This window comes from Symphodus melops, assembly GCF_947650265.1.
Source record: "Symphodus melops genome assembly, chromosome: 5".
NCBI classification, from domain to species: Eukaryota; Metazoa; Chordata; class Actinopteri; order Labriformes; family Labridae; genus Symphodus; species Symphodus melops.
In genome coordinates, this window is record NC_136695.1 from 7,173,108 (window position 1) to 7,185,155 (window position 12,048).

The 12,048-nt window shown below is 38.2% G+C and overlaps 1 protein-coding gene across 5 annotated transcripts in view; it reads right to left on the reverse strand.

The window, feature by feature from the left end:
* The window catches only part of vps13b (vacuolar protein sorting 13 homolog B), a 265,939-nt gene that overhangs the window by 100,523 nt on the left and 153,368 nt on the right, over nucleotides 1-12,048 (reverse strand). The window lies entirely within an intron of this gene.

A 12,048-nucleotide genomic window follows, 5' to 3' on the forward strand; every position in this document is an offset into this window, starting at 1 on the left:
GAGAAGTTAGAAAATCTTGGAAAATCTATGTTAAAACTGGGCAATGTCTGAACTCATGCATGACTGGTGCAACGCAGTGCAAGTCCTTGGACTGAGTTCTTTTGTGATGTTGTTACTAAGTGGTTCAGTAGCCTAAGTTTGCATGTTGATTTCTAAACAAAGCATCGCCTCTAAGATCATATAAGATACTTTACTGTCCCCAAGGGGAACATTTCTCTTGAACTCTGTCCTGCAAGACAATTAAAAAGTTCATAAATAATTTACACTTAATTTACACTTTAAATAGAGATCATATAAAACACTTGACAATTCCACCTATACATAAAAAAACACATTCCTACACTACTGACATTGAATGACCCTCTGGCACATCATCCTACTTTACCTCTTAATCAGAGTATTAAGGGACGTGTTTATGGCGGTTAAGCCTGGCTGTGAGGGACCCTGAATCTTCCACCAGAGGGTCTCGTCAGACACTATTTTCTGTGCCTGTCTAACAACAGACTGTTTGTGGAGTGTTTGGAGAGACAGTTGTTTTTTTTAACACCCATGATTTTCATAGCAGTTTGCACCAGAGGAGTTGCACCAGAGGAGAATGCTTTCAAAAACCAGTGTAAAACTAGTAATCTCAAAGCTAAACCTGAGATAAATAATCCCCCATTATTTTTTTTATTTTTTTTTTGCCATTTTATCAATTGTTGCAATTTTTGCTCATGCCCCTGTATGAGTCAGTAGTCTAACGACGTTGGCTCTCCACTGCCTCTCTGTTTTTATTTCTTATACAAAAACAGAGGACCTCTCTAGTATACACAAACTGTAATATGGTAAAAGAGATGTAGAGATATGTCAGGCTTGGGCAGGGCTTCTTCTGAAAATTTACTGTAAAAGTAAAGAGAACAAACACTGTCCCATCAGAGCCAAGAAAAATGATATCATCTATTCTGCCTTTGAGAGACAATATCCCGACAAATTCACAAGGCAAAGGAATAATCAAAATTCAACATCTGCATATGACATCAGAGCTTTCCCTTTGTTATGATATGTTTATTTGTGCTGGTGAATTCAAATGAGAGCTTAAATGGTATAAATAAGGGCTTAAAATGGCTGCAGATGTGGCAGCAGCATGAGTAGTTCTATTTGTTTTCGGCAGTGTCAATGGCAATTTTCATATAGCATTTTCCTCCCTTAGCTACACTGGGAAGGCCTCAACAAGAGCGTGATGTTATGACAATAAGCACCAAATACAAAAGCAATGGAAATGGGAGATCAGAGGTGTATAACTGGATTAAGCTGGATTTGTTGACATACAAATAAGGGAAAAAGATCCTTAATCAACATTTGGAACCACATTTATCAACAGAGTATACCATAAATCAAACAAAGAGCCCTGTAAGATTTGGGTGGGATGTGTCAGTCTAGATTCATTAGAGCTTTTGTAACAGTACCTCTATCACCCTCCCCAACCTTAAACTGTATTTTTCACATTAAACAAACCTCAGTTGCATCATACCCTTCCAAATTATCTCTTAACTTCAGCTTACTTACTCTTTTAGTCACAATCAACATTTGGAAGTCAGCAGCCAAGTGTGTGCATTGCTGAGCTATAGGGTCATCTTCAATGACATAAATAAATATGATAAACATTTGTCTTGGTCTTGCAGCCAGTGGAAACTGGTGTGATTTAATATCAAAAGACATATTTCAGCCAATCGCAGGAAACAAGAGAACTTCATTTCTGACAAATGAGGAGGGGAGGAATTTTGGAAGTTCCCCTTGGGTGCAATAATAATTGAAGCCAGATTTTCTTGTTGTACATGTGGGGAGAAAACACTGGCGGTTTGACATATTTGATTGGTCATGTGAAGACCACACTGCTTGGCCAAGTGGAATCAGAGAATGCCTTGTGAAAGCACAGCACTCACACTGCCCACCGTATACACTGACGAACTAAAAACATACAGAGCAAGGCAGGTGGAACACACCCTTCTGCTCAGTCTCAAATGCCATTATGAGACATCTGCCTGCCACTACCATGTGGAAAATATGGAGGAAATTAAAATAACATGTCATAAATGACATGCTTTAGCAGATGAGGAGGGCGAGGGAGGAGAGAAGAGAAGGGGGTAGGGCGAGTAGAGGAGAATTTTTCTCAAGCTGAAGTACTTAGTTATGCCCTTGTTCTCGGGCCAAACTTATTTTTATTGCCGCAAAAGACCACAGATTTTTTTTATCTTAAAATTCTGCTATTTATAAAAAACGATCAAAAGTATTGCAGTAACAGCTTTCTGTGCCATCGCCTTTATGGCTATTTTTTTTAACAAAAAATGTAGACCTCCGACACATTAAACCACTATTTGAGCCTTAAAAGTTACTGTGCTATATGAGGGCTCTAATCCAATATCTTTATGACTTCAAGTTATAGCCACGATGCATTCAAACCTCTTATGGGGAACAGCAGAAAAAAAAAATAAAGTCATGGCTATGGTATGCATTGTGAATACAAGACGAGAAATGAGTAATCCAGGGCTCCCTTATATGTAGATAAGTACACATGTTCAATTAATTATGGTCCAGTGTTTAGTGTAAATTACCTTCATGATTTTCCCTGGCAGAGCATATATCATGACTTTTGCTAATAAGTGAAAAAATGGGAGCTCTTGGTGCTTATCATGTAGCAGGTACCAAATAACCCACACAATAGCAATAACATCTGCAAATCTAAAAACAATACATGCCAAACGAGCTCATGCAGATACACACTGCAAAGCTCCCCAAGGAGGCATAAGGTGAAACAAGTTTAGGAACGTCTATGCTGCAGGACCAGTCAAACTATATCAAACACAGAACATAAAACGTGCACAATTCATTTAATGGATAAGAAAGGGAAAAACCTTAATGAATATTAAAAAGACACAACCACACAGACAAAAAAACAGAGGGTAAATAAGTAAAAGGGCTTGTTGAAAACAAGCAGAAGTGGGATCTTTGGAAAGGCTGGTTAACATGCCGAGGTTTTGAAGACGAACTATGGTTCAAGGTTGTAAAACCAACCACATGGGATCTGGTTTAGACTCAGGGCCTGATGGTAGTGTGGAAGCAATGGGCTGTGATTTAGCATCTGGTCGAGGGGATCCTGTGGGGCATAGTGTACCATGGCTCTTGGATTTAAACGGCCTTCCACCTTCCTCTCTAAAATTCCATCCTTTCCTTTTTATCTGTACCCCCTGGTCCTGACCAGTGAGGCAGGAAGCACCAGGGCATTACCAAGCTCTGCTGGCTTCTGGATCTCGTCACTCGGAAACCAGTAACCTGAGCCCACAACCTCAGACCTGTTGTTCACTCCATTTCCCCAACGACTAAATTATATTCATGCCTTACACATTCAACGCACACATTCAACAGAGGCAGGAGTGAACCTAAATGTGTGTATGGATGTTTGAGACTTCATAGGCCCTCTGTGTCTGCTCCCCTTGTAGAACATACTTACTGATTTTCCGTTTCCCGGGCTATCAGACTAAATTCGCCAAAGTCAAGCAAACTGAGATCCAAAAGTGCTGTATATCGTCAATTTTACATGTAATTAATTCTGAGCAGACCATGAGTATTTGAACCTATGTAGCACAAACTTTGTGAAACACTTACAGTGAATGTCATACTTTCTCATTTAACATTTTTGAAAGGTCTGTATCACCTTGTTTAAATACAACAGAAACATCTTAGATGCAAAGACCTTTAGCAAAGCTGCCAGTAAAGCTCACCCATATATATATATAAAAAAAAAAAAACATTATTTAGCTTTTGATGTTCTTTGTCAGTGTATCAAAGTATTATCAGCTTAACCTCATTAGAAACCAGCTCCTCAATGGCTCAGTGGCTAAAAGAAAAATCCCACTGGGTCTGAAAGATGGGGGGGATTCATAACCTTTATGATTCATGAAACTTGCAATTACTTAGTAAGTTAAGCACCCTTGCCTATGGTGGTCCACTCTGAATTGCCAGCCATTCTGGGTTGCAGATTTATGACACCAGTCAAGTCCAATTGCAGTTAATTTGCATCTACCAATTATAGTAATTAAGGCTCTGAATTAGAGTGCCGAGCAGCCTTTGGATGGGAAAATGATGACGTGGAACATTGAGAGTCAGTTAAAAAATAGCAGTCACACAAGGATTTTTGTACTTTTGCTAATATAATGTTTCTGATAAATTTGTTATACTTGTTGTTTTTGTCGAAGTCTTACAATTTAAGTCGCTATTTTTTTTAACTTCTCAGCACAAAATACTGTAAACATAATTTGCTACTTTGCTGCATTGTGTCTTTCTATTACTGAGAAAATTCCCAAGGAAAAAACTCAATAACATCTTTCTGTAGTCCAAAGGCATCACTCTTCTTTACTGCGGCCCCAACAGAAGCCTGTTATTCATTAGGCTGATTGCACTTTAAAGACTCAACCAATTGTATCGTATTTACACAAGATCTTAGAGGGAAACTATTACACTTCTTCTGTATACAATACCAGCAGGGCTCATCTCTAGCTTAAACCACCCTCACGGCATGATCAGTTAACAGAGCAGATATTTCATTTGGCCGTTGGCTGATGTGCATTTCATACAGACAAGTCAAAGACTATCAAACCAATCATCTTTCATAGTGTTCTATGATTTAGTGGTTATGTAAAATCTGCTTGGTTCAAATCTCACACTAAACCATTTATTAACACAATAAAACAAAACAATGCCTTATCTGCATGTCTTGGCAGTGAATTATTTAAAAAAAAATGCTTCTTAAAAGTAATCTTAACAGTGCAGTTCTTCTGCTACTGCCTTCACATAGTTTGCAGTACAGAATACTTATTGTGAAAATGGTTGTATCTGCTGAAAATGGCTGTCAGTTTTGTGTCTATGTGTATGCAACAGTCTTTTTACTCAAATCATTTGTGTGTCTTTGTGTAGTCAAGGATGAGCGATGAAAAGTAAGGGGACTGGTTCTTGTGAAATCACTTCCTCTGTTAGCACCAACAGATTTGAAGTGTTTCCTCTATGCTCAATGCTGCTTTCATAAAGCATGTCAGGCAGAGTTTTGACAGCGGGTCCCTGATGCTGAGGTGTGAGGGGAATGCATCACTTACTTCCTAAGGCCTCAGATTGAAACCATATTTGTGTCCCCACCAAGCAATTTCCCAATGATGTAATCAAACCACTATTTTACTTCTCAAGGCCTTATCTTTAATTAATCACAAAACATATGCATGGAATAGATTATTTTTAACTGCCTGCAGTAGGGAACATTGCAGGAGTCGCCAAAGATCTGGCATGTCCTCACACAGAGACAGTTTCAGCAAGCAACAGAAACCTACCTTAATGGAAAATGACACTTTTCTCTGGAGGAAAAGATCCAAAGTAAGTACCTAGTATATGGCAAGACACTCCTTGTGTTCACTAGTCAGATTTGCAAGTCCTGAAGTGAAAAGAACTTCTTTGAAAACAGTCCCTAAAAACAAAAACGCTTTATTCCAGCTGATGCATTTTCAAGTAGACTGATGATAATTAATGGGCAGCAACATAACAGTAACAGCTGCACCTCACATGGTGTATGATACATGGTGTACAGATTGTCAGAAAAGAAAACAATAGTGCATTATCATAAATGAGGTTACTATATAAATGACAACTAATGGAAAAACTCAAATGTATAATATAGTGTTGTTAACTGTACCCAAATTAAAAACATGGCTTTACCAAAAAATTATAGCTAACCAAAACTTCATTGTACAAAAATAACCCAGATGAATGAAATTGTGAAGAAAATATCCCTAGTGTTCATTTTGGATTCTACCATATTGTATTGAGTGATACATACATATATGCATCGCCTGTCTTTACTTTATCCACATCAGTTTCAATTTTGGATGAGCTTTCTGACTGCAAAAGTTAAGAATGTTTTTCCTTACTTGCACTTTATCTTATAGGGCAAATTGCTTGATATCTTTCTGAACCATTTACGATACAGAGACAAAAAACTAAAACTTGTAAAAACTTCACTAAACTAAGCATTTTCGCAAAATAAAAAACTATCGTTAAAAACTAATTAACAATTAATGGAAAAAAATAGAGGTCAAATGTAATTAATATTGACGAAAAATCCCAAACCTAAGCAACCCATGGTGTACATACTCCTCTAACCATTTCAAATGCGAAGCTGTTGGGTGCGTTAGTCTTAGAGATCAAAAATACACTCGATCAGAATTAATTAACATAAATTTAGGAACAAAAGCGAAAAGACCAAAATTCTTTGGCAAAGTTGGAAAGCACAACACCCAAAAACATAACACTCAAATGCAGAAGCAGGTGTGCTGTGCATTCAAAATATGATGCGAGTCCCTTACCAATTTAGTCTGAGTCTCTTCAGTCTGCAGTTTTGTGATTTAGTCCAGTCATGCTCTGGCAGGAAGGGTATTTATTGAACTGCTAAAGGGTCACTTTATGATCCAACAACATGAACCACTACTGTTTTTCAGCTTCATATTGATAAATTAATTTCACATTGTCAAGCCAAATGCACATTAGGATACAAACAGGCACAGCTTGTGCACTTAAAAGATTCTCATTTTGACCGATGAAAATAAGTGTCTTTGTCAGAGGGCTTTGAAGTTGTTTACACATTCATTGTTTCTGAAACAAATTCTGTGACATGGTGGCCATATTTCACAAGGTTCCCACTTATTCCACAAGTTTAGCAGACAAACAGCTCAAACACAAACAGCTAGAATGTCTTTGAATCATATAGCTAAAAATGATTCCCTCTAATTGATACTTGGCTTGACCTTAAATAATGTTATTTTCTTGTTAAAGTTTCTTCCAGCCAAAAACAAACAGCAAACACAATGACAAATGAAATGACTCACTGGAGGATGCGCTCACATAATGAAACTAAAGATGCACTGGTGTGGCCAAAGACCACAGCAATATTACAGCTTTTTCATGAGATAGATTCAAATACTTTTATGTCAGCAAGAAAAAAAAAACATTGAATAATTACAATAATCTGGAGCGCACATGCTTCCTTCTGCAGCTAATTCTTCCTTCTCTGTAGAGCTAGTGTTTATAATTCTGCTTGCATTGATCCAAACCGCTGACTGTATTTATACATAGTGTCATTTCTATATGTGAGTTTTTCTTCTTTTCCCTTCTAACTGAGGAAATCTCACGTGTGGAGTGAACTTCTGAGCTCACCTAACTAGACTAGTGATGCCCCTGATTCGGGGACAGAGAGGGAGGGAAGAATGGAGAGGAGGTTAAAAATGGAATGGGAGCGTGACAAAGAAATTGATTGATTGATTATATATAAATGTAATATAAAAATTCAAATAAATAAAAAAGGCAGTTAATGTAGAAGAGCAAGTTAGATATTAATGAGACTGCTCACCTAGTCTAACAATGTAAACTAAAATACACAAAACAGTGGTGCAGTGGTAAAAACAAAACATTTGAAAGCTTAAAACTATTGGCTTTAACTGTAAATTAAAATTTCCATTGCACTTATGTTCATTGCCTTATTAAACATGTCATCAGGTCTTAAAGGTAGAAGCACATCTGCTTCTCATCAGGTCAGGGTTAACTGTTAAACTTTTGAGTTTTTGTTAAAGAGCCTGACATTGTCATGTGCCACATTTTGAAGTTAAGTCTTAAAAAAGGAAGTAATATTTTAGTTTCATGTCCAACCAGCCCTAAATGTCAAGTGTGTGATGACACACTAGGCTTGACAAAATTACATGCTTAGAACCATTTGTAGTGAGTGTAGTGTGGTCTTCTAGTGTAGTAATCATGAGCTCTACAAGCTTTGAACAGGAGGGAAAGTGTTTGAGTGAGGGAAGCTGTTTATGAAGGAGGGAAGGAAAGAGGGGAGGAAAGGGGGATTAGGGAATAAGTAATGCTTCTGTATGCATAAAATGACTTCAGTCAAGGTGTAATGAAATAGAGGTGATGGTTTGCATAACTGGTGGCAAAAAAAAGTTTCTTAGCATCTTATGAGCTGACCAGAACAAAATGTTGAGGGATGGATCAACAAGGAGGCCAAACAAAAAAGGTGAGTAGGAAGATCAGAAAAGGGCATATGTATAAAATATTCATACATGAACATGAAGCAGAGATTAAGGAAAAAGGAGGATAGGCAGGTGATGGGATCAGGAGGAGAATCGGGGAGAACAAAGGAAGCTTTGCAAAGAGAGATAGTATAGAATAATCTCTGGCAAACTAGAGAAATACAGCACAGAAAATCTGCACAATATATCATTTAGGGATCAACTTCACAATATGTCACACACAATGGTCTCAAAAATTCAATCATCGCTAACTCTTGAAAATAAATTTGCTTGATGGCAAGCGTTGATCTGATATTACCCTGTCACGTTCCGTTTCAAATTAGTTGGAAGTTGTTTTATTGACAAAACGGCAGCCCGAGTTGTGACTCAATCTATGGCTCCATATGCAGGCTGTTTATGGAGCACATGTGCTGTGGTGTGTTCCCTTTTTTTGGTCACACCTGCTGCAATTATAAAGAGGCAGATCATGTGAGTGACAAGCGCTACAAGAAGGCGCAATGCTGTTGATAAACCACTGCCATAGGGCTGATCACGCAGATTATGAACATCATAGGAAATAGTTGATAAAATGTAAATACAGTAAAGTTTTTATAAAGTTTATAAAGAAAAGCATTTTACTTCTCCTGAACTCGCTCCATCTGTTCTCCTAATATCGACTTGTAGGGGGCTGAACCTACAGTAGCATTGAAACAGGAAGAGGGGATGTTTGTTCTGTTAGAACAGACTTAGAAACCCAAGTAAAACTCATTAAAACTAACTAACAGTTTATTGGATATGTTTACATACTGTATATTACACACTACAGGTACCAGGTATAATTAAAAAAAAAAAAAGAAGAAAAAAAAAGAAGAGTTTTATACAGTACAGAGCAGAGCTGAGAGAGGAAAAAAAACACTCATTCTATTCTCCAAAATAATATAATGCAAATACCATCTCATGAGCATCTGCATCTTTGAATGACTCTTACAAACTGAAGAACTCCTGGATAGAAATGCAAAAATAACCTGACATTCCACATACCTGGCCCCTTAGGGTCCTAGTTTTCTGTCTGTAGTTAGTTTACAATTGTCTGCATTGATAATTGCATGAACTACTGACTATGTTAGTTAGTGTGTGACACACTGTGTGAGTGAATCAATACTTCTGACATGCCAGACTGCGATATAGGTCTCTCTTTGCCTTTCCAACATATGTGTGTTAGCTTGATCTCACCCTCAGCCTTCAAACAAGCCTTCCACTCCTTTAAAGATCTCTATTGTGGCTTTTGAATGCTATTAATATCACTCATTACCATGGCATAATGTGGGGCCTCTGAAAGAACTCTTCTCAGCCTTTCAGCTGCCTTCTCAGCTGTAAAAAAGAGGAGATGGAAAAATATAAAAGGGGAAACAATGATGCTTTAATCACTGGCTGCTCTTCATTCCCGATGAATGGATGGAAGTCATGCCAACAGTTTGATATTTCATTTCAGAATAAATATATGAAGCAGAGTAGATTTGCTCCAGTCACAAAAAAAATGTTCAGGGGTTACATGTGCAAAAAAGAACTGTACATGCATAAAGTTAGGCTGTTTTGTGTGTATCGGCGTGGGGGGTGAGTTAATGAGAGAAGAAAGGGGACCACCACAGTAGAGTTGTCTACATGGTGGCTTCACATTTCCCTCTGTTGTTCTCACAAACCTGCATCTGAAATATTATGACAGACATTCATCACACAAAACACAGTACATACAAACACAAACACACACACATGCTTGCTTGTAATGCAAAGCTTCTGCTAACACTGAACAAACTGGGCAGCCTGCTAATCGCAGTTCTTAATTGAATAAAAACAATTCTGTACCGAACTGCAAAACTACTGCGAGGGGAACTAAAATACAGTTTCCAAAATCCAATACATTTAGTTGCACATTCAAAAGGAATATTTATGTTAAGCAAGATAGTTGAGATGTGGAAAAACAAAACCAAGCATGTGGGTAGAGAGGAACTAATCAAACACATGTGGAAGAGATGATAATACACTACACATAAAATAATCTATTGGTATGTAGCGGGACTGGGTAAAAACAACTGGTAGAGACTAGGAGGAAGAAAACAGTCCTTAACCAACTTTAGTGCCAGCCTTTGGTTCTTTCAAGTCTGGTGAGGCCTCCTGGGGCCGTAATGTGCCTCTTATTACACAATCATTAGGCAATTACGCCACTGGTTTCACATTGGCTTCCAAGAGCCACAAAAGAGCTTGTGGCTTCACACATGGACATTTGAAAGCATCTGCACATTCCTTCTTTCTTGAGGTTAACTTCTTTTTTCTCTTTTATTCTTTTACTCGATCCTCAAATTGCCTCTGCTGCGTCTGATAGGCTACTGTGTAGTCTACTGATAAATGCAATATGGCAGAGAAACTGCTGATCACACACACTGACAGATGCGCATACGCACAGTCACACATACAACACACTAGCAGAAAAAAGTCACATTTATGATCATGCATTGATGCCACTATTCTTACTATTAAGCGGGCCTATCTATGCACATCATTATTTGCCTATGATCAGTCAGTGTCTCCACTTGGAAAGACTGACAATGTGGTATTCTAGAATCCCCTGACAGTCCACCTGGCCTTTAGCTACTGAAGCGTGAGTGTCCAGTTCGAGTCATCATGTCAGTTTAACAGCATTTCATTCAAACCACCACACAGGATGCCAGAACATCAACATGTCATGAACAGAGAGAAAGGAAACTGAAACACAACAATGTTCAGGGCTCGGAAGTTACACAGAACACATGCACTAACAACTTCATGGACACACACACACACACACACACACACACACACACACACACACGCACACACGCACACACACACATCAGCCTCCGACAGGGTAACATGGTTGAATGTGTGTAACACATGCCACAGCTGAACACATGGCTTCCGAGGTTTGTTGGTACGGGTGTATTCTTAGAACCTTTGTATCCTGCTTCAGGATGGACCATTCACACTAATACACACATACAGGCACTCTCATTGAAGTGAAGCCCCACAGCCAGGCGGTCAACCTCTGGATCAGGCCCTTTTATGAGTGCTGGACAGCTGATGGGTGATCCCTGCTGCCTCTGTCAGCATGCATCTCAAGCACAGTGACAGCAGAATGACAAAAACACAAGAGTCATTTCCGGGAAGCTTGGAATTAAGGCCTGTTAACTTGAGTGCCACCAAACCAAGAATGCAGAGCTCCCTGGCTTTAGCATCAACACAAAGTCTGATTGTAAAAGAAAAGAGAATTTACAGTTTACTTTGGATTTTTCAGCTAACTTATAGAAGGGTGAAATAACCTGCCCACACTCAGTATTGAGAAATTATTTTGGTAAATTGTATCCAACTGCTTTAAACATCGAAGGACAGACCATGATATTAAACCTAAACTGTTTCTCTTAAAAAAAGTTAATGTACAAAAGAGTTTTCTTGGTGCGACCTGTTCAGCCACTGAAGGACCTACACTCATGGGAGCATAAAACTGTTAAAAATTCATGTTTATCTAATTATTCATTTTAGAAATATTATTTAATGAGCGAATGAAAATGTCAGCCAGCCTACACATGATGTTACAATGAACTTCACTGAACTGTTCTGATTTCATTCCTTTCGGAACACAACATGATCATTTAAATTAAGGGCACACCTACTTTCATATTTTCAGATTTCTTGCATATTAAGTCCATGGTTTGACTACAGAGGTCATAATAAGCATCCCAAGAAAATACATACATCAATCAATGCAATACTTAAACACATATTTCTAAACACATTGTGTAGATTGTGTGCAGCCTTTTTAAACACCACAGGAAAGATCATGATTTTACAAATGACCACATAGGTCCCCTTTGCATGTCAGTTGCAAAGTTAATTTTTTTTAATTTCCTTGCTGGATTGTGTTGGACGCGTGGACCTA